This window comes from Terrapene carolina, unplaced genomic scaffold (genome assembly GCF_002925995.2).
Source record: "Terrapene carolina triunguis isolate 2854851 unplaced genomic scaffold, T_m_triunguis-2.0 Scaffold42, whole genome shotgun sequence".
In the NCBI taxonomy this organism is placed as follows: domain Eukaryota; kingdom Metazoa; phylum Chordata; order Testudines; family Emydidae; genus Terrapene; species Terrapene triunguis.
In genome coordinates, this window is record NW_020664393.1 from 47,838,281 (window position 1) to 47,862,916 (window position 24,636).

The following is a 24,636-nucleotide window of genomic DNA, read 5'->3' on the forward strand; positions in this document are numbered from 1 at the left end:
TGGGGCAAATGACTTATGAGGAGAGGCTGAGGGAACTGGGCTTATTTAGTCTGCAGAAGAGAAGATTGAGGGGGGATTTGATAGCAGTCTTCAACTACCTGAAGAGGGGTTCCAAAGAGGATGGAGTTCGGCTGTTCTCAGTGGTGGCAGATGACAGAACAACGACCAATGGTCTCAAGTTGCACTGGGGGACGTCTAGGCTGGATATTAGGAAAAACTATTTCACTAGGAGGATGGTGAAGCATTGGAATGCGTTACCTAGGGTGGTGGTGGAATCTCCATCCTTAGAGGTTTTTAAGGCCTGGCTTGACAAAGCCCTGGCAGGGATGATTTAGCTAGGGTTGGTCCTTCTTTGAGCAGAGGGTTGGACTAGATGACCTCCTGAGATCTCTTCCAATCCAAATCTTCTATGATTCTGTGAACGTTGATAATCAAGTCACACCTCTCTCTCTCTCTCTCTCTCTCTCTTTTTAATTTCTAAGGGGGGATAGTTTCCTATTTTATATAAATGGGGGTTACTGGTTTGGGGTGGTCCAGGGGAGAAGGGGAAAGTTGTTCTGAGGGAGGCATCATTTGCAAATCCTAATGAGAGTGTTTATTTTGGGAGTAGCTCTCCACTTCATTTTGGTTTTTGCGACCCTTGCTCTCCTGGTGACTAGGGACATGATGAAAGCTGGTGACTCAGGATCCCTGCATTAGCATTAAAACGCTTTACAGCAGAGGAGTTGAGTGTGTGTTGCTGGTGAAACCAGTGAGGATTAACCAGCAGAATGCAGGGTTTGAAGGAACAAGGGAAACCTTTGAAGGAGATCAAACTACTAAAGGGAGGCGAAGGTGGTTTTTTCAATAGTCTAATATAAGTTTAAATATTGCTATATTGGTCGAAACGCTTACTGGTGTAAAGATTTGTGCTCTATGTCTTACAGAAATGTCTAGACTGTAATGGGATACCCCTCCCCCATTACATAGGTTGCAGATGGGTGTTGTTTGAGACAGACAGGGGGGATAGGATTTCAATCAAAGGTGTTTTTTTTTTTTTAATGCGGGGCAATGTTGCCTATCACCAGCTCTAGAGGCAGCAGATGGTCATGTGTGAAGATGCAGCCTGCACTGGCAGGATTGGTGGGTTGCTAGACAATGTGGTCTCCTCTCATACCCCTGGTGCTACATTATTACTCATTAACTTTGTACTGGAAATGGTTTTAGATCGTGGAAAGATCCTAAGACAGGATCGTCGGGCAGCCAACCTCTCTTATTAAAAGCTCAGTTTCATAGAAAGCTTAGAACAGTGCGTTTAGCATTCTCAGAGTCAAAGTAGGGAGCAAAGGGCTGTCCTGAGCCTTTCAAGTGGACTACCCAGCGATTTGCCTTGGGGTCTGCTGAGAACATCTATTCATCCTATTTAAGGCTATGTGTTCTGAAGATCTTCTTTCTATTAAAATAAAGCAATTGATTGGAGCCCCAGAACTGATATCTCATGGAAAGCTGTTAAATTTAAACAACCATTTTTGACACACCATTTCACATGATTGTGACAGTATCACCATTCCCAAGACTTCAGATGTCATGAGATGAAAAATACGGGGGCTATTTTATTTCCCTTTGGCCTGCCTGTGATCATGCAATCTATCTGGTCCTACAAGCAATCTCCACACTTCTGATCCTCTGTTCCTGAGGCTAAAGGCCACTCTGCTATCAGAATAATTAAGAGTAGCCTAGGGACCACAACTTAATTATGCTGATTGTATGGGTTGCCCCCTAGAGACAATTTCACCTGCTAGGAATTCACTGGAGTGAAGTGTGCCTTGCCCCCACTCTCTCATGCCCTCAGCCACAACCCTAGAATGCCCTCTGTGCTGAGGAGGGGAGCAGAGCCGTCAACTTTACATCACCCGCGGTGCCTAAGCAACTCAAAGCAGCCGGACAGTGGCTGAACATCTGACCCTATATTTCTAACTAACTGTTAGCCCAAAATTTCTTAGTGAATGATGCTAAAAATGTGTGCTTGTGTTCCCTAGCACTGGTATTGTATATTGTTATGCACAACATGACAAGATTAATATTCCAGAGTAAATTTTAAATGAGACTCCTAATTTGAATCACTCTTTCAAGCAAAGGTTGCCATCACCACCTTCATCAGAGGATAGTATGTACTGAAGTTCAGTTTCTGTATTAGAGCTGAGCATGACATTTCTAGAAAGCCTAAAAGAGCCTTAAGTTAAAATTCATGCCAGAAAAAACAGTAACTAGAAAATATGTATTTTTATATTCAAAATTAAAATGCACATGACAAATACAGTAGCACAACTCTTGTGACCAATTAAAAATAGCACTTCCTTGAAGTGGTAGCTATCTGTATTATATCAGTTTTACAAGTGACTTAAGTACAGGACATTTACCGATAAATATTGATTTTTAATAAGGTCATTATGAAGATTTAGTGCTGAGAGGTTAATACCAGAGTATAGGAATCAAATTTCTATTGACTGCAAAGATCAATAGACTTTAATAGTGACTGCAAAAAACAAACATTTCAGGTAATATATGTGTTTTGTCACATCTATTTTCTACTTCCTTTCAGATGGAGCTATGTGAAGGACAGATGCAAAGTGCATGGAAAGTATGAAGATCTGGAGCCTGATTTCTCTCTCTCAATTATAAAAGGAGGAGAAATACAATGCATAAAACTAGAGAACGGAAGTTAAGGCAATTGGACAATCTATCCAAAATCCATCTTTAAGACAGCTGCAAAGCCAGCAATGACGGGTGTCACACAGAGTACACTGTGACCATATGAAGGGAGCTTCCATAAAACCTTCCTCACCAATGGTGTCTACCAAGAACAAGTAGAGCAAACCACAGCAACTGATATCGGGGGGATGTGAATGTAAGAGCTACCATCACTTCTGTAGTGTAGACGTAGCCTGAGTGCCTATCTGACTCACTGCTCTTTGAGCTATGATATGTGACTCTGTACAGTGCAGCAACTTCCTTGTAAAAACACACTGGGAAAGGCACCTACTCACACTGTCCAGCAGTATAAATCTGCTGATTTAATAAATTGGAATCAAAACAATGACGCCAAGAGCATGCACTAATCATGAACTCTTTGGGAATTCACACTGCTTCTCCTTCCATCACAAGGCAGTGATCAGGGTTTGAACTGGAGTTTCTAATTTGAAGGATAGTATACTACTTCCTATATTCTCTGAAGAATGAATTTATACGATCTAGAAGGAAGAGATTTATGGTAAACTCAATGTATTGAAGCAGAAAAAGCAGATGTTAATGCAGGACACGTTTGAGAGAAGTGTTCTCAGGAGAAAACACACTAATAGATGATCCAATAAGAAAGGAAAGTTGGCCAGCCATGAAGGAGGCCATAAATAACACAATATTTCTTTTCTGTCTTCCACACAACCTACTAGTAAATTACTTTAATATCTTCTGTGCAAATCCAGGACATATTTTCCCTGTTGGTTGTTCATGATCAGCTAATAGAAGTTAACATTCTAAGAGAACATAAATATGACAAAATCACCAAGGCTGAAGGTGAAGAGAAGTAAACCATTCTGGATGAGATTGCATTCTTGCAAACAGATTTGAGGCAATGGAAACATTTACTCTATTAATAATTGTGCTGTTTTGGACTACTAATTCATCTAATATTTTATCCTCTAAATATGAAAAAATGAATTAGATAACCTCATACCAGCAAAAGGCTTTAAACTGCAGATTGTGATGTGCCTGCCAGGCAAATGTCATTCTTTGGGCATTCATAAAAAAGCTTTGTTCTTCTAATTAACAAGAGGAAAAGAGCTGATTCCAGATATTCAGGGAGTTCCTTACAATGGAGGAACAGTGGGAGCATGTTCTGCATACATACAGTAGTATTCTCACTTGATAAAATATTTGTCTACTAGTGCGTGAGTTAAAATGTTTCCTCTGATGTTTTGAGGTAGGAAGCTTTTACTTAGGTTTGAAGAAAATACCTTGAAACAGCTTTTATGCCACAATAGAATTTTTTTTTTACAACTATCCTGTAGGTAATTATGACAACTTCAGAAAGTGACACACATGACCTTTTTATTCATGTAATTAATCTTAGATGAAATTTAAATGTTTCTTGTAAATTAATATACATTTAAAATATGTAATTTTTCAAATGTAATTGAGATTTTTTCCCCTGAGAATTGATGATAATTGAATTCAATTCCACTAGGCTTGATATAGACCTAATGTGCTGTTGAAAATCTATCTGTAAATACTGATAATTCCATATTTAGAACATGCAAAATAATTTAAATAAATAATCCAAATCTATGCTATATTAGAATAATAGAAGATTAGAGTTGGAAGAGACCTCAGGAGGTCATCTAGTCCAACCCCTGCTCAAAGCAGGACCAACACCAACTAAATAATTCCAGCCAGGGCTTTGTCAAGCTGGGCCTTAAAAACCTCTAAGAATGGAGATTCCACCACATCCCTAGGTAATGCATTCCAGTGCTTCACCACCCTCCTAGTGAAATAGTTTTTCCTAATATCCAACCTAGACCTCCCACACTGCAACTTGAGGCCATTGGTCCTTGTTCTGTCATCTGCCACCACTGAGAACAGCCTAGCTCCAACCTCTTCAGGTAGTTGAAGGCTATTATCAAATCCCCCCTCACTCTTCTGCAGACTAAATAAGCCCAGTTCCCTCAGCCTCTCCTCATAAGTCATGTGCCCCAGCCCCCTAATCATTTTCGTTGCCCCCCACTGGACTCTCTCCAATTTGTCCACATCCTTTCTGTAGTGGGTGACCCAAAACTGGACACAGTACGCCAGATGTGGCCTCACCAGTGCCAAATAGAAGGGAATAATCACTTCCCTTGATCTGCTGGCAATGTTAATGCAGCCCAATATGCCGTTAACCTTCTTGGCAACAAGGGCACACTGTTGACTCATATACAACTTCTCATCCACTGTAATCCCCAGGTCCTTTTCTGCAGAACTGCTGCTTAGCCAGTCAGTCCCCAGCCTGTAGCAGTGCATAGGATTCTTCTGTCCTAAGTACAGGATTTTGCACTTGTCCTTGTTGAACCTCATCAGATTTCTTTTGGCTCATTCCTCCAATTTGTCTAGGTCACTCTGGACCCTATCCCTACCCTCCAGCATATCTACCTCTCTCCCCAGCTTATATTAAATTTGATCTAATTTTATCTGAGGGTTTTTTCCTCCTCTCCCCTTACAGATACTGCTTAAAAAGTAAAGAAAATGAGTGTTTTAATTTTTTCAGCCCAGAGAAGACATGGCACCAACACCATCTTCAGTGGCCCCAAAGGAACTGAGATGCTCAGTCACCTTTACATTTCCTCTGAACCCTCTGCAGTGAGGCGGCAGAAGCTCCTGGCACAAATTAGACTAGCCAAACGGCTGCTCTAATTTATACTGTTTAGAATGGTCCTGAGGTGAAAATCCTGCTGTTCAGGGATTGGTAGAGTGCATCATGCTCTGGCTACTCCTTTCCCTTCCTTGGAATGCCTCAGTTAGCCCCAAAATACCTCCTACATCAAAAGGACCAGGAGAGCTGGCATAAAGCTGGTCAGTCCAGGATTCTCCCATGCAGGGGGGATGCTCTCTCTCTTTATGGCAATGATAAGGTCACTTTGTGCCACTCCAGCAGTGACTTCGGGGTTCATGCTCTGGATCACAGTTTTCAGCATTAAGACTACCACTCTATTCGTAACTAACTGAAGATTACCTAAATTTGCATTTTAAAATTCCTTAAACCTGCCCTTCTAATTTGTTGCAAGACTGTGCTGGAGTATCATATTATATTTTCTAACTCCCTGTGTTATGGCGCTGCTAAATTTGGGATTGAGTAAATAATTGTAAACATTTTTTTTAATTATTCAGAATAAAGTCATTCTATTTAGGGGAAGAAAGGTAAAGTCTGAGCAAATCAAGTTTGCCTATCTGCTTACTGAAGTATGCTTACTGTTCCAGTCACTAATTCAGTTGTGAGGTTCTGTTCTGAAAGATATCCTCATAACCCCAATGTCTTCAAGAGCTGTGCACAGGTTTAGCTGAGTAGAATTTGCTAAACAATCCTATTGAGGATACACAGGAGGAGGAAGAATCCAGATTGATTTCTGAACTGTGTTGGCTCTGTAGATCTAACAAAAACACAATAACTTTGTGAAGGATTGCCCCCCGCCCCTTTCGGGTGCCACTTGATGTACTGGAATACTACTGAGCCCGCCGGTTCCACCAGTCTGGGTTCCCTTACACTGTCCTGCTGGGCCAGGCCCTCAAGCCTCCTCTAGCACACACGCAGCTAGGACCACATCCACCTGCAGAAAGACACAGACACTGAGATCAGCTGTGCGTGGGAAAACTCAGCTCAGAAATTGCCCAGCATTCAAGTGCACACCCCCTCTGGAGGGTAAACCCAAAATTGTATGGTCTTGTGCTTCCTCCCTCAATGTGGAGGAAGATATGCAAAGCCACAGCTTTTGAGCCACAGACTCTTCCACATTGCAGACATGTATTTCCAAGCAGGGTGGGTGAACCTGGGATGTTGGTTCATGCCAGGGCATGCTCTTTCTGTTGCTCCCATTTTTCTGTTACATATAGTTGTATCTGGTTCTCAAATTGCTGAGTTCCCTGCCTCAAGCAATTCCTCCATTGTTGTCAGTCCTAGGCTATACATTCCCACGAGTTAATGTCACTGTTGCATTTCCTCATATTAGCCTTCAGGACATCTCTATAGTGTTTTTTCTGCTCTCCTTTAGCACATTTGCCTTGGCTGAATTGAGAAGAGAAAACTTGTTTTGGTAGTCTGGAATCAGGCATCTGAACATGACTTGCCCAGTGAAGATAATCATCACCTCGATGCTCGTTATATCGGCTTGCAAGAGGACACTGATATTAGTGCATCTATCAGCCCATTTATTTAAATAATCTTACTCATACAGCATTGCTGATACTTTGCCAGTCCCGTAAGATGTCTCCTATATGTTGTCCACGTTTCAGCCCCATATAATAGCTTTATAAACCATACGTTTGGTTTTAATTCTGATGTTGCAATCTTCAAACAGCCTCTTTCTCAGACGACCCAAAAGCTCGGCTAGCACATTTGAGCTGGTACTGGATTTCTCCGCCAATGTCATCTGTCTGGGAGAGTTGGCTTCCAAGATATGGGAAATGCACAACGTTCTCTAGGAGGTTATCCTGAATCTTTATTGCTGGTGCTAGGAGTTGTGCACCAGTAGCTTGCTCATAGTGGACCTTTGTTTTCTGGATGTTGTGTGTCAGTCCCATTATCTGGTATGCTTCAGCAAAGACACTGATGATCACCTGAAGATCTGTTTCCAAGTGAGCACACACTACAGCGACGAGGGCTGGATGACTAAAGCCGGCAACATTTTGGTTCTCAGTCAAAAGTGACCCAGGTTGAACAGCGAGAGATTAGCTGCACTGCTGTCGGGAACTTGTTAGTGATCAAATAGAGGATCACAGTGAGGAAGTTGGAGAAGAGCATCAGGTCAATGACACAACCCTGCTTAATGCCATAACCTTAAAAAGCGCCATAGTAGATCCATTACAAAGGATCACTGCTTTGCAGGACCAAAAATATACTAGTTGCTTCACAGAACACATGGAAAGAGATTACCAATCTAAGTTTATGATGTGGTCCAATAATTATTGGTGACCAACAGTAGAGAACGGTTAGGGTTCAGAAGGATGAGGGCTACTGATTACTCAGTTAAGGCATATGTACATCTTGGTAGTTCACTAATCTTTTTTTGGACTGTATATACACAGACATAGCTATATAAATCTATATCCATATATAATTATGGAACAAATTACTTCAAAATCTGATCCTTGGATTGGTTCCTGAAGCCAATTTTACTTCATTATTTAACAGATCAGAAGCTATACTATGTGGCTAGCCAAGCTACTGCTTTGGGCCATAGTAGAGAATAATAAGGTTTACAAGGCTATTCTTTTATTATTTGATGGATGCTAATGATGCTCTCAGTGCTGTGCAGAATACAAAGATGAGACTGCCAGATGACAATGTTTTCTATAGCCTAAGAGGTTGCCATGTGGAAGAGATACCAAATATCACAGGTATGCTACAGAGATTCCAACATGCTGGAATTACAGTACATGAGAAAATATGCCATGTCAGTGCTTGTGTTATTCATACAATTTGGGACAAGCAGGAAAGGACTAGCAGGCCTCATAATTCTTAGGGTTTTTGTACATGTGTAAACCCTCCATGGGCTCAGCTGCGCAAGGGGGAGCGCAACTCCTGGAGGTGCTGAGTCACTTCAAGCTCCTGTTGACTTCAATGGAATTTAAAAGCACTCAGCGCCTCCGGAATGTGCTCTGCACCTTGCAGGAGTGACCCATCTATGGTGCAGATTTAAGCCCTGATACTGCAAATACTTCCGCATGTGCTTACGTTGACACAGAAGTAGTCTCATTCAGTCAATGGGATTACTCGTGTGAAGTTCAGAATGGCAGAATCAGAGTCTTACACAGTAAGTAAGGATCTCTAAAAGGAATTCTCATGCTAGCGGTAAGAAATCAGTGGTAGAAAGGATTTCAGCAGACCAATATCAGGACTACAAAGGGATGGCATAACCAGTGCTTGGACCGGGGAGGCAAAGAGAGGGGAGTGACTGTATGCCTCACAGAGAGCAACAGTATGCCATAACTTTTTTTCTTAAGTGTATTTGAATGGGAGTTTTGCCTGCATGAGGACTTTAAGATTAAGACCTTGGAATTCTCTCCTTAATTTGATAAAATGTTTGGGAAAGTCCTCCACCAATGTAAATCAATGCCAAATTTACACCGGCTGAGACTCTGGACCACTGTGTAGAAATAATGTGAATTACAATAACAGGACTAAATCTGTCCTGTTACATTTCTGTAATAAGGGACTGTTTATTCATCTAACGTCAGGTTTGTCATATTTAGTCACCCCAGGAATGCTAATTAAAATCCCACAGGATCAACGTGGTACATCCATACAGAGGTAGATAAATTGATAGCCATGAGACTTATAAAGTGAAAAAGGGTCTTCTGAGCTAGCTGTTAACCACTTTATATGCAAATTATCTACTTTAAAGATTCCATAGCACTGCATGGAAATAGCAGTATGCCCCAGTGAGCTAGATCAAAATCTACACACATCCCAGTTGTATGGCATATCATGTGCCACTTGTCTGCATTTCTGCCACCCTGAAACCAGAGGATCTGTATTTCTCTGGTGCTGTACAGTGCTCTGGGATCTTTCATGGTGAAAGGAATTAAATGTGAAATGGTTTTCTTCCCAAAACATCAAATCTCTCTCTCCTAGGGTCATATCATCACAGTAAAATTAATAGGAGTGGCTTCTGTGGATCAAGGACAGTACATGGCCTTAAGTACCATTAATTAAAGAATTTTCCAATATGTTTCTATGTGACAGAATTCTAGTTGTGTCTGATCCATTACATAATATAATTTGTATGCTGTTGCTTGTAACTATATCAATTTCACTAAATAAACTTAGTTTTTTTGTAAAAAATGCAGTATAAATGCAATATAACATAAAATGTATCCAAAATGTATACCAATGTATCAGTACACTATTTAGGCATGCACTCTTGCAATATTACTGTGAGCATGCTACTTCATTGTCACTTTGACAGTCCACATATCCACAATTCACACACAGAAACAGGCTTTCTTCTCACTTCTTGGCAAAGGTTTAATAGCCAAGAGCGTACTTCCATGAAGATCATAATTTCTTTTAAAAAATGTACTATAGAACCATTTATCAATGCACTATGCACTTAAACATGGCTAGTTTATGTCATGGACCTCTTACAGATACATTTGATTTGGTCTGCCACATTATCTCCATTCATTTTCACCTGCCACTATAGAGCCAGTACCCAGAGGGAAGAAGAGGTAGTTCCAGTGAGTGGCTGTCCTGCAAGAGGATGTGGTACCGTAGCCTAAGTCAAGGAGAGGATGGCAGGCAGTCGCAGCAGCCCTGAGGCATTGGAGTGGCAGCCCAAGCTGAGGTAATTGACAGTGTATTACACTAAAATACTTACACCCCTAGCAATGCCAGTAATCTGTGTATTTGCACAGTGGGAGTTTTAGTGTAGAAGGTGCCAAACACCACGGATGCTGCCTTTTGGAGTGACTTGTCATTTGTGGCACTTGGCCTACATGCTTGCACTTTTTGTTTGGAAGCCATACACTCAACTGCAGTCTCCTGAGGCTATTTGAAACCCGCCCTAACAAATTCTCTCAAACCAATCCTTCACCTCCAAACACACACAGACTTTCAAGAAGATAACCATCTAAAGAAAATTATAGATTGGATAGTAAATAAAACAGTTCAGATGCACCAGCTCCAAGTACAATGAGTTCCTTACATTATATACCATATATGTAAATTACTGTATGTGACGTACACCAATTTGAAGGATTTTCTACTTTGTCCATGTAAAATGCTCTGGAAATATAAAAGCCATGTTACTAGAATGTAATAAAATTGTAATTCAATAATTTTGTTCAAGCTGCTAAACCTCTAGTAGAAGGGTGACCGTTTAATAGTAATATAAGAGAGGGGTTAACACAACATGCAGGAAAAGAATACTGTTAAGTAATTCCATGAATTTACAGAAGGATAAATCCTCTAGTCTTTAATCATGAAATCAAAGAGAGTTTTCCCTCAAATAAGAAACGGAGAATCTGGCCCAGTGTTATTAAGAATGGTGATTGTTTTAAAAAAGGAAGCAATGTCAATGCCCTAGTATTGTGTGTTCAGATTTTCAAAGCCGATTTAGCCACACACTGTCTATTAATTGTAAAGAAATACCTGCAGCTAAATCTCCTGAGCTGCTCTGACAATCTCAAACATAATTTAATGGATGATGTATATACAGAATACTTAAAATAATATATTCTGAATTTAGGAGTATTATTAGCATGCAAACAACTTGAGTCTATATATTTGGTACTCATGTAAGCGAGAGGCTCTTGGAGAGTTTGTTTTCAAAACTTTCAGAGTTAATTCTTCTCTAGTGACTGCAATTTGGGAGCATGACTGGATATAAAGTAAATGAAAGCTGACTCAAAACCTTGTAGAGATCTTTGAGATACTCTCAGGAAAACTCTGAACAGCTATTGAGAGATTATGCATTGTGGAATGCTCATGAATTTAATCTGCCTCCAAATATATGTATTCTGTTAGGGTAGGGTAAAAACTGTAATCTATTCAATTCAATTAATATATGGCAGTTCTACTCATAACTCCTAATGGCATTAGTAGAATACTGTTGAAAGGCTGGGCAGTCATGGAGCTACCTATCAGGATCCCCAAATGAGAAGAAACAAGATAAAGGCCATAAATCAACTGGTACCTACTGGGCTCTGGTAAAGTATTCAATAGTGGTAGCTCTATTATGCTTTCATTTTCTATACCATGCTTTTTTTCTTGACGTAGGGCCACTGTATAAACAGACTACAAAAAGACTTTCATTTAAAAACAATGACGCTTGTATCCCTTCTGGGTCTGAAGATTCCCTTCTAAATATGAGTTGATGCAAGATTGTCTTCCTGAGTCTACAGAGGCAGCGTGAAACAATTGTTCTAAAAAGGGTGTTAAATGAAGGGTAGATATGTGGCCATATTCCTTTTGAGAGTCTCCACCTAATATTTCCTCAGGCCAGTGAAACATCTAGCATAATAAAAATAATACTTTGAACATATATAGCACCTTTCATCTGAGATGTTTGAGCACTTCACAAATTTTAACTGAATCTCATATAACCCAGATCAGATAATTATTATTCCCATTTTGCAGATGGGAGACATTGATACCCAGGCAATGATGATGGTTAACCATCAGCATGTATATTCACCTCTATCTCGATATAACGTTGTCCTCGGGAGCCAAAAAATCTTACCGTGTTATAGGTGAAACCATGTTATATTGAACTTGCTTTGATCCACCGGAGTGCACAGCCCTGCCCCCCCGGAGCACTGCTTTACCACATTATATCAGGTCACGGTGTACTGCATTTCATCCATATACAGGATTTCAAAGCTCTTTACAAAGAAGGGTAAGTATAATTTTCTTCATTTTCCAGATGGGGAAATAGAGTCACAGAGAGGTGAAGAGGCTGACCCAACATCACACACGAGGCCACTGGCAGAGCTGGGACTAGAACCCATGTCTCCTGACTCTCAAGCCAGTGTTTTAGTCACTGGACCCACTGCTCCCAAAACCTTAATAACAGTACTACGTCCATGGTATTTAAAATCATAAGGTCTTGCTTCTTTACCCAAGACCTCAAAATAGAATACATGCATTCTGACTTCTAGCCTCAAGCTGTAATCACTAGACCCCCAAATATCTTTGCACTAAGAGTAACAATAATTCATCTACAGCCATGTAGGAAATACAGATACTTTTGCTTAGCGAAATTCTGAATAGAAATGTTGAGATAAATGTGCATATTTCAGGAATGTCTTTTTTAAGAAATGTAACCTCCTCAAGCAGTGGTATAGTTATTGATTGCCACCATAAAAAATCCATACTGTAATACCATACAGTTTTTACAAAGTTCCTTTAGTAGTTGGGTATGTCAAATCAATGCACAACATAATTTAAAAAATTACAAAATCATTCATGCATAACGTAAAATATCAAGCAAGACAAAATTAAATAATATTAAACTCGGGGGAGATTATTTTTAGATGAGGATTGAGTTTCTCAAATCTCCTGTGGAAATTTGTGCTATTGCGTGGCAGGTGCAAAAATAACAGCACAGTCGTCAGTGTAATACTATAAAAATATTCTTAAAAATTAAACTAATCAAAAACATCACTTTGTTTCTATTGAATGTATGTACTCACAGGGGGCCCATTACCCTAGCATCTGTGCTGACGAACCCCTGCACCAGTACAGAGCCTCACTGACTTCAACAGGGCTCCATGCAGGTGCAGGTGTCCACCTGTACGGAGTCACATGCAGGATCAGGGCCAGAGAGAGTGTCTAGGAAACTATTAAATGGTCACTATTTACCACATGGCTATGTTCCTACCTAGAACAACTGTGCTACTTTCAGGCAGCACCATGTGGTAATGCTGATGGCCATTGTATGTGTTGAAGGTGTGTGGATAAAGCTATGAAGGTGGGTGGGTACTTCAAGAAAGTGATAGAGACAACTGTAACAGAAGCCCTGAGAAAAAAGAAAGGAATGATGCATGGATCACTTGAAGATTACCTGTTCTGTTCATTCCCTCTGGGGCACCTGGCATATCGGAAGACAGGATACTGGTCTAGATGGACCTTTGGTCTGACCTTATGTTCATCTATATCAGGGGTTCCCAAACTTGGTTCAGGGCTTGTTCAGGGTAAGCCCCTGGCGGGCCGTGAGACGCTTTGTTTACTCATACTCAGGCAAAAAACTCAAAGTGAAATTCATGTTCTTTAAAAAAAAAATCTTTGCTTTTTTCTCATTTAATTTATTCCTATGCTGTAGAATTTTTCACTCTTTTAAATTCTCCTCTTTTCATGTTAATGATGTTGACTTGTACAATGTTCTTGAGATGGAGTGAATGAAATCCACACTAGAACAGGCTGGGAAGGGAGTAAGAGTCTGTCCTGAAAAGAGAGGCAGAGAGAACTAAAGGTGTAGGCTGAGAAGGGCTGCCCAGATCTAGGAACCATGGGATCAGATAAACCTGGTTGAAAACATGGGCTGGACTTTATGTTGTCTTACAGAGCATTTGTTCATTGATAAACTCAAACCACAGGAAACGGAGTTTTGTTTTGACCCTACACAGTGTGCGCACACTGTGTTTTCACGTGCTCAAAATTGTTATGTAGCCCAGGATTTGAAACACTCTAACTGTCTATTCTGGATTTAAACTGAAAAAAGCTATACATGCATTAATACTCATGGAACTTTTTATGAACTGAAGAGTTTTGCCCTGGCATTATGAGTAGAGAAGGAAAAATACTAAAGTAGAAGGGCTAAGCAGACTCTGCCAGCCTTTCAACAATTCTGAATGTTGCAGAAAGCCCAGAAGAAGAAGGGTGGACAACATATGACCAAGGATGCGAATAATGCATTTTTTCTCCTATTTCCTTTCCCTCCTCATATATTTGTTCATCTGTCTTTGTCCCAAAAGGAATCACTGTAATTGTGGTAAATGGTTCAAATAAAGGAGGGTTATGCTAATTGAACTATGCAAAGATGTACTGTTCCTGCTTGAGATGGGGTGTCCACCCCACACTTACTCTGAAGGGGGTCAATGTAAGCCAGGTACAGTCTATTATCTCCCTGCCAGATTATATCCTTGATGAGAAGGAATCTCACCTGAGCAGAGGTGGACGGAGCTAATATAAACCCAGGAAGTTGGCAGCAGCAAGGGTGGCTGGGAGGAAGTTTGTGGTCACCCTCTGCTTAGTCTGGCCCAGAGGCAGGGTGTACCCTGAAGAAAACAAGGTGGAGAAGAGAGCCTGTGGGACATGGGTTAGGGAGCAACCCAAGGAGGAAGCAGCAAGGTTGGGGACTGAACAGACCTTGGCTGTGTGTTGTAGGGTCCCTGACCTGGAAGCCAGAGTAGAGGGCGGGCCCAGGTTCCCCTACCTGCCACTGAGGAAGTGGATCCGGCGGAACAGTGAACTGGATGACTTCCTGGGTCACTGTGGGAGAGAAAAAGACTTTGAAGGGCAATACCCCAGAAGAGGGGAATGCTGAGTGACCTTGCCAGAAGGCTGAGTTATGAAGAGGATGCTGCGGTTACAGCAGTGAGAGGGGGCCATAGTTTTAACTTCTGTCGCTTTCTAGCTGTGAGCTATCAGCTCATGCTACAGGCAAAATCATATTGTGCTGCTTTTGTATGTATGGCGAAATCACTCTTGTCTTAACTGTGATTCCTACATAAACCTGTGTACAGCTTGTCTTGCAAACAACAACTCTAGCCTAACTATGCTTCAGTGGAGCAAAACTCCCATTGACTTCTGTGGGAACAGAAATGGACCAATACTCTAGAGAACAACAGGACAGCGTTTAACTCATCAGCAGTGATTTAGGCTTCTGTTCTGAAGATACTTTGCTTTGCAAGAGAACCAGAGCCACCCTTCACCAAAAAATGAATGAAGTTTATACTATCAAACCATACTCCTACTTTGCTCTTAATCAACAGACTATTTCCCAATGCTGTATATCTGTAGGTCAAAATTTACAGCTCTGTAACTTGCTTATTCCTTGGAGGCTTTCTGTGCATGTGTCATGGTTGCTCCTGTTGCCACTGAGGATTTAAACATTTCTATGTTATTTTTAAAATATAATTCCCATCTTTGAAAATACAGGGTTGCAAGATGTTCAATCCCGGAGCTCTATTTATTTCCACTTATAAACTTTTTGCCACAATCTGCCTTAGGATGACCCTTAATTTAAGTATGATATTCTCTTTTCTTTCCCCATAAATCCAATCTGTTATGACATGTTTCTTCTTCTCCCCAGGATGAACATAAAGGCAAAGAAATCATTCAGTTTCTCAGCAATATATGTCTTCTCTGCCACTAAGTCCCTTTCACCCTGCCATGAAGTGTCTATACTTGCGGCAACCTGTCTTCTTATAGATAAGTAAAATTCTGTCTTTACCTTGTTTGCAAATCTCTTTTCATTTCCCATTTTTGTCTCATTTTTACGTGCATTCTTTCACTTCACACTAAGACAATCCCTCTTGCAGCAATAACCCTGCTGATTTATTAATAAAAGCCTTGTATTTATATAATGCCTTCTATCCCAAAGCACTTTACAACTTACATTGATAAGCTATCTATTAGGGCATATTTATACAGCGAATTAGGGCATGGCACACTAGAGAACTGTAGTTTCCAACACCAGCTTGCCATGCAATATCTGTCCACATGGTCCCTGCTGATGCACACTAAAAGTTCCCTATAGAAATAGGTGAACGCACACTAAGGAACTTTCAGTGCACAGTAACAGTGCCCATATTTGTAATTAGTACACAACACTGTAGATTTTCACCCAGGCTTGTTGCATACTAACTCGTAGTATAGATAAACCCTAAGTGTCACTTCACCAACCCGCCCTCCTGACTTGTTCTGGATACTGACCCTGACCCTCGGCTTGGCTCTGGGTCCTGACAGCTGCTCTGACCACCACTGCTCTGACCAGTAAATCTGACCATGGATGTCCTGGTGCATCACAGTTGACAGAGTAATCTTAAAAGCAATTACTTCATTAAAACTACTGGCTTTGACAGTTTTTTATGTGCTTTCAAGTCTCATTCTTTCACCTACGGTGTTTTGTTGCTTTCTTAATTTTGTAGAGTCAGCATTTTTGCCAAAATATCACTTAGAAGCCATGAGAAAAAGCACATACTCAACTTCCCTTTCCCTCCCCTTTCCCCACTTCCCTTACAGTGACGTGTTTAGTTCTTTCCCAACTAGAATGATCCATGCTTTTATTTCCAGAGCATATCTTTTTTTATCTAGCAAAGTCCAGTTACAAAGGGATTAACAGCAATTGATTATATGGGAGGAAACATCTTTGCAGTTTGGACATAAAACTGAAAGCTCATGATGGATAGAATGGAAAAATATTGATCACCATTCCAAGAAGTTAACTTATCACATGAGATATGAGAAAAGCTGCCTTGTCTTGAAGACCAGAATGAGAAGAGACATAAAGATACTTCTCTGGAAACCAGCACCATAATTTCGTCTTAGTCCATACCACTGCCCCAATGTTTAGCAAGACCTAAGCACAGCAGAGTGATTAAGGGAAATGTTTAGCTTTCAGCTTGAATCTCCTAGTTATTATGGTTAAATAAGATCTTAAACATTGAAGTCTTGATACTAAATGGTGTTGAGCAAATCTTGGGAGATGAGAACCATCAATTTCCTCTTCCTTAAAAACCTGCTCTTATGTGCAGATATTCATTTGTACGTGCAATGGATGTTTGTGCATTTCAGTGGATGTAGTCATTGCATTTGCATTTAGGAGTCTGATCTTTAATGCTATTTCAACAATTTGGCTTTGTATCTTCTTTTAAAAAAATAGATAAAAGTACAAATGGCTGTCATTTGACTTGGCACTGAAATACATTTTGATCTGAAAACAAAGTGTTCATAATGTGACTTGGCTGAGCCAAGTGAAATGTAATGCACATATTTTGTTGAAGATACTGAAAATACCAATAAATTCATGGTCTCCTCATATTATAAACTTTCCTTTTATGTATTCATGTGACTATTGGATTGTTTGGACAAACTCCTGTTGTCTTCAATAGGCAATGGATGGGGCCCAAAGTGAGCGACCAAAAGATGTTTCCAGCTCCAAACAATAAAATAAAATGAGCATATTCATAAACCATGAATTGCAGTGTATAAATTAGCAATTATAGTGAAAGAGACAAAAGCAAGAGGGGAAGACTCCAACCCTTTTAAAAATGAACCAAAATCAATATTCCTTTTCTATTATCTTTCATCCTGTAAAAAGTCATTTCAACCACAGCTTCCCTCAATTCTCTTCTTGTGATATTAGAGCAACTAACTTTCCACTCATGCAGTCTCTAAAAAAAATCTTATGACCTCAAAATATTTTATCTTACACGTTCCTCCCCCCCCCCCTTCCCTTAACATATCTACAGCTCCTGAAGGACTGTATCTTTACCTTGCTCAGCTGCCATTAAATATAGCAGAATGACAATTTTCCTTAAAACTTCTACTAGGATATCCTCAACATTCTCATTACAAACCAGTGGAACCACTGAACAGGTGAACAACTTTTCTGTGAGGAAAAAATGAATGCTACAACCTCCCTTCTCTATTCAGGAAGCCAAATTAGTAGAAAGCGACCCAGATATTTCTCCCAAGCACTTATACAGAATATTGGTTCTTATACATTTTCCTCTTTGTATGGTCCTCTTTATGTAGCCAAATACTACTCAAATTATTCTTCAAAGATTTTATACATTATTAATCTCTTAAACTCAGGAGTTTCTTATAAGCATAAATCAAATATCACTGAGATTTTAATCTTGTAGTCACCCCTTATCTCTGTAGGATATACTGGTTCCAAGTTATTAGAATAATGTATCAAGTATTCTACTCCATGATTCTGAAGAGAACAGTGGCAGCTGCTTACATGATGATAGAGATTAAAGGAACTGTACTGTATTTTTATTCATTGTACTATATGTAGTTCATTAGAATGACCTAGGCTTTGAGTTACTCTTACAGCAAGCGTAGACAATTTTTGTCATATACTAAATGGTGGAGAGAGAAGTTATTGATGGAAAGAGAAGAAATTGATCATGAATAGCTTTCTCTAGTAAAACATTTACTTTAGGTGCCAGTGAGCAGGTAACTTTGCTCACCTGTACAGCCCACACTATACAGAAAGTCCAAACTCATCCCCTTCCTGGAGTTTGGCTTTAACAAAGAAAACAATAAGATTAAAAAAATCAGCTTGAGTCTTCTCCCCAGATCCAGCTACTCCTATAGATTCCCCTTCAAGACCTCTCAGGCCACAACACAGATCATTCCCCAGGCAGAGAGCAGTTCCCATTTCCCTGGGAAAATCGGCATGTAGCCCATTCACAGCAGGGTATCGGTACCTGCTGACTTGGTAGGGTGTTTCAAGCAAACACTGCTAGCCTGTAACAGTGCCATTGAGAAATCATGGCCATAGATCCTCCTGAGACAAGGAGGAAATATTGCTATAATCTAGAATTGCATTATACCTAATTTTCAGTTTTATATGTTACTTGGTTTAAAATATCCCTGAATCATATTCAATGACTATGATCCATAAAACTTATTTGGAGAGGAGACCTTTGAAAGAAAAAAAAAGATTGATTAGTGTTCCATTTGTGAAGGCTTTGAGAGATGCGGTAAGCACCTAGTCTTATTTTTTTGTCCACCCCGTCCTACTTACACACTCTGTTCATTCCTTTTTAAGGAAGATTATTGTTCTACATTTAAACAGAAGAATAGATGGAAGAGAATAACTTTCACTTTTTTCCTTATGATGTATTCTTTCCATTGCGCCATAAATGATGCAATTCACTTCATTTTATACATGAAAGGTCTTTAGTTTTTAAAGACAAGCAGTCAGCAGAGATGCAAGTCATACACAATATGTGTATGAATTCATCTCAGAGGAAAAGTCCCTCATATGTTCCACAATATAAACTAATAAATAGATGTGATTAATAGTGGAATCTCATGACCTCTGCAAAATAGAAACCTCACTTTTTTTCAAGAACAGATACAGAAATAAATCTAGATACTTTCATACATAAAGAAACTTTTCTGGTGCTTTTAGACACAATGAGAAATAGAAGAATTTTTTTAACTGCAGCTGTTTAAGGTTACAGTGGTTTATATATATTAAAACACAGTTAAGTTATTCCAAAGGCAACACCTTTCTGTTCAAGGTATAAATATCATTGGAAATATACAAGGATGTCTCATTGAGAGAGGTATTGTCCAGTGGTTTAAACCCATTATTTGAAATTAGGAACCACTGAGCTCAAATCATTGTGCACTGTCATTGACTTGGCTTGGGGCAAGTCCCTTAACAACTCCGTCTGTCTCTCCTTTGGTAAAATAGCACTAAAAATAATTCAAATTACATAATGTGTGTTTGACTATGAAGACCACTATCATTAAATGCTAAGCAGTAGGGGTAAGACAGAGCTTCGGGATCTCCAAATAGGAACTAAACACCAGTGCTAAATTCCACTTATGATTGAACTGAGAAAACATTTCCCAGAACAGTAAATATCATGAAAAGGTGAAAATAGTAAGATTATGTTCACAATTTCTTCTTGGACAGTCATTAACTCAGGAATCAATTATTTTATTGTCATAACTTTGTATAATTTATTTGGATAATTGCTATTGTTCAAAAGAACCTAATTCCTGTGAATATGTTATGGAAATCATCATAGGGCTAAAAGATGCTAGGAGGGCTACTACATTAATCTATTTATAGGACTCTTAAATAATAGTGCAGAACAGTTGTATTCACAAAGTAAACATTTACTCTTCTACTGCTTTCACTTTATAGTTTCCCTTTTCGTGGGGTAGACTGCGTCCCCCGCATAAAAGGTGGTGGATAGCCATCCTTCCGTCAAGGAAACATACCTCAAAGTCACAATTCCTTCCTTGCTCCGGGGGAGTAATAAGGTGCTGCTGGCTCATACCAGTACCAGATTCCTTCCCTGGCCCCTGTGCTGGCACAGCTATGATGGCAGGAGCATTGGAGAGCAGAGCCAAAGTTCTCCATCTACCCATGCCTGTCTGTCTACACCCTACACATCCGCTTCAGGGGGGAATTCAGGGATGCATATTGCTGTTTTACCCCTACATGCCCAGAGTGGTCTGAGGAATCCAAAGATGGGTGTGGAGGAGACTCACTCAACCGTACACCTTTAAATGATCATGCAGTTCAGGATATAATCTCACCCTTAGTTATTATGTCAATAGCAACCAGAGGCCCCAATACAATGTATTTGTGCCAGGTACTTTGCATACATGCGTAACTCAGACTGTAAGCTCCTTGGGGCAGGGACTGTCTTTTTGTTTGTCGAGAGACTAGCACAACAGGGTCTTGGTCCATGAGTGGGGATCCCAGGTGCTATGGTAATACAAATAATTAATAATAATACTAATATGACAAAGTCTAAGTATTTAACTCTTTTCGGATGCATGTAAGATATTATCCAAAACAGAGTTGTAATGTCTTTTAATTTAATCTATTGAGAAAATAGGCTCCACCTATCTGAAAACACTGCTAAAACTCATCACTAATAAATGGACTTGCTAAATACAATTATTCTTTAAAAAGCAATAATGTATTTCAAATAATTCCCTTGTCACTTTCAGTATATTCTCTTAACAGACTTAAATGTTCTTCAGTGTTTTCCCCCCATTCATTCAGATTTAGCCAGGAAGTAAAATAGACAGCTGCACTTTCTCCTAACTCCAGAACATCCCCCTAGGTTTGCTCACGGGTAGAGTAATTTTTAAACTGGGAAACTCATTTGAACTTATGCACATACCATGCCTAAAATGGTTACTGAACACTATCTATAAAATTGAAAAGGGAATATTGGACTGGTTTTAATTTGTAAGCTAGTTCTGCTCTATAGAAATACTTGTTTTAAATAATTGTTTATTAAAATACATTTTAAAAAATTAACTGTGTTGTAACTATAGGGGAGTGATTTTACAACCATCTATAGCCGTAACGGGGCATAAGAAACAGCTGCCTCACCCACTACTTTACAGGCATCTAGCAGCCACTGCACCAGTGCAGTTCAGTCCCAGCTTCCTGGAACAGCCAGGGGATGGGATTGATCCCCTTGTGGATGGGGATCAATCCCAATCTCTGACACTGAGAGCACATGTACATTGCAGCTGGTGGTGTGACTGGCATCTCATATAGACATACTCACACTAGCTGTAGTCTAGCTAGCTCACTAAAAGTAAAATATAGGATGTTGTATGCGGGCTTCAGCGCGGGATGCACAAGCCCACCTAACCCGGTAAGTACTTGCTTGTGCAGCCCCTACTGAAGCCCGTGCCTCAGCAGCCTTGCTTCTATTTCTAGCAAGCTAGCTAGAGTGCAGCTAGCATAGGTATGTCTACACAAGCTGCCATTCATGCCCACAGCTGCAGTGTAGGAATACCCTGACAGGCACTCCGCCCAGTACCCTCTGGTAATTGTGGAAGAGTGTGTGTGAGTTTTTTGGGGGGTTTTCCCGTTTGGTTGGAAGTACTCTGGGCTAGGGATGTACCTCGGAAGGGGCCAGAGGATTATGAGAAGTGAGAAGTTGCTTTCTGTATCTTGATTCAGTATTGGTCGGTGTGAGCCTTCCTACCCTTGGTTACGTGTTGACTACTGTCTGGCAGAGAGTGGCAGTAACTGTAGGAGGTATCCCTCTTCCATTGAGGGTGACATCCCCTTCATTGACTCTTTACTTCCAACTTCCTCCTCTCTTGTTCACATTCACCTATTACCTAGCCTGAGTGGTGGGGGTGGGAATTGAGTAAGCTGAGCATCATGGGTGTGTGAAAGGTAATAGATGAGTGCCTGGTAAGGAGATTCTCTTCACTTCACTTTCACCCCATGAAAGAGAAGAGGGGGATTTAATGGATTTAGGCAAGGGAGAAGTTATGCAATGCATGTGGCCACCTCTCCCTTTTTTTGGTCTCCTGAGGTTGACAACTCTGGATCTGCCTCTGCTTGTGGTTCAGATTTGCTGTGGGTTTGGCTAGATTCCCACCTGCTGTTACTAGCAGCAGCCATAGTCAGGAGGTTGCAAGCATCTCTTTCAGGTGTGGATCTCTCTGCCACCATCCACTGTTTAAGACTGGACTGCTTCATGGTGCACATCTTAAATTCATCTGTAAACTGAAGATGGCACAGCATGCTTGGTAAGTGGTGTGAACCCCAATGCACCACAATCTCGGGTGGCTGCTGTTGATTTCCAGGTGAACTTTAAAGTATTAGATTTTTAATCTCAGTGGCTAGGGGCCCATTTGAGGCACTGCCTTTCTCACAGTTCCATACTGATGGAATTTGCAGTCAGCAGAGGTGCCTGCGCTGGAGAGCTGCTGGCAGGGAATTCTCTGTCTGGGCCCCTCAGCTTTAGAACATCGTCCTCTAACCTTCGTCTACAATAACCTCAATGTATTGACCTTAGAGAATGCTGCAAAACTCATCAGTTCCATGGGAGGAGAGAGAACAACAAAGAGAAGGTGTGTGATGGGATGGGTGTATCTGTGTTCAATTCCTTGGCTGGATATTTCTGGCTATGGGAGTTAGGCCGAAATTGCTGGATGTATAATTTATTAAAGAGACTGTATTTTAAATATCTGGGCAAGGCTACAAGTGCTTGGGATTAATGCCTTTTGTTATTCTGTACAGAACAAAATACAGATGACTAAGAAGTCTGGATGCAGCTGTCTATTTTGACCTTCAAAGGTTTCTACTTAAACTTTTATTTCTGATGCGTCACTTTAGGCTGGAATTTGCAAGGCTGCCTAGGGGATTTAGATGCTAAAATACCATTGCTTTTAATAAGAACTTAAACATCATTGAAAAGTTGAACCTCAATGTATTTGAACGTGTGGACACTCCAGCCCGACTTCACCACCCCTTTCATGGCACACAGCTGCCTCTATCGCATGACGGAAGGGCACAGCTGTCACTCTGCTTTTCAACCAACAGAGCTGCAAATGCTGCCTGCCAGCAGCTCTTCTGAGTGTTCCTGCCCACTCCTTAGTACCACCTGCTCTTCCCAGTGCCCCTTCCCACTCTTCAGCACCTCCTGCTGCTCAGCCATGCCCACCAGCATGCAGATCTCCCTCTTCCCTTCTATATTCGTGCACCACCAGAATCATCTCTCCTCACCCCATTGCCACTTAGTAACATCTTTGATCTTTAATTTCTCCCCCCCACTCCCCGCCAGGAAGGAGGATTGCAGGGAGAGTGGGAACAGGAACTATCTACATTTATGTACAAAAAATCATGCAAATTCAACTGCATCACAGTTCTCAATTTCTATTCACTTGGAGACCAATGGTGTTCCTATTGAAACCAATGGGAGTTTTGATAATTGATTTCAATGGGAGCAGAACTGGGCCCTGCATCACTAAATGCTCAGGACGTGCCTGAATAAAAATATATGTAGTTCAAATAGTACAAATATATGGCTTTGAAAGTCTTGATCCATAATGTATCAATTCCGAAGGGCACAGCTGTTAGGCACACTTTTATTTAACTGGCAGCTGTAGAAATATTTAAGCATCCAGTTCAATTCTGAAAAGAAAAAAAGAAAAAACTTTTTGAAAAGCTAAGGAAGTCTAAACAGTGAGAGCAGGCAACAGTAGATTGTAATAATGTTATATGTATGCAGTGAACCTCAAACACTGATCAAAACATCAATTCTGTCCATTTCCCCATCTTCAAATATGAAGATGCTGTAAATCTCCTGGGCCTGTTCTCCAGCCCAATCCATTAAAAAGTATTAAGTACTGCAGGGTTGTGGGGGTGGGGGTTGTTTGTTTTGGGTTTGCTTGTTTGTGTTTTTCCCCCAATTTAGATACTGGTGCATCTGTATATAACAGAAAATTTGTATCCACTTTTTCCAGATTCCTGCTTCCTTCCTTTCTAAATTCATCTTGGACAAAATCTTCAGTTTCACTTGTAACCCCATGTGATATTTACAACACATGCACAATCTTATTAGTCAGCAATATTTTTATTCAGCTGCTGCTTTTGCAGCCTCCTGGCAGAGTAGCAATAAACATTCCAGTAACAAACAAGCTTTTAAATGCACCAGTCTGTACTACACAGCTGTTGGTGGTCTCCAATCAAACCTTCAAAGGATTTATACAATACCTGTGGCAGCTTACAATAAAAATCATTGGTATATAAAGACATATCTGATCTTGACTAGTGGGCCTGACTCTCCTCCAAATGACTCCAGTGCTTGTCTATTAATTTCCATGCGGTTTCTCCTGACGTGCATTGGTACTCCGTTGAATTATGCTGGTATAAGTAATAGGAG

General features: G+C 40.4%; 1 protein-coding gene across 2 annotated transcripts in view; it reads right to left on the reverse strand.

Moving 5' to 3' along the window:
* The window catches only part of DLGAP2 (DLG associated protein 2), a 506,645-nt gene that overhangs the window by 380,214 nt on the left and 101,795 nt on the right, over positions 1-24,636 (reverse strand). The window lies entirely within an intron of this gene.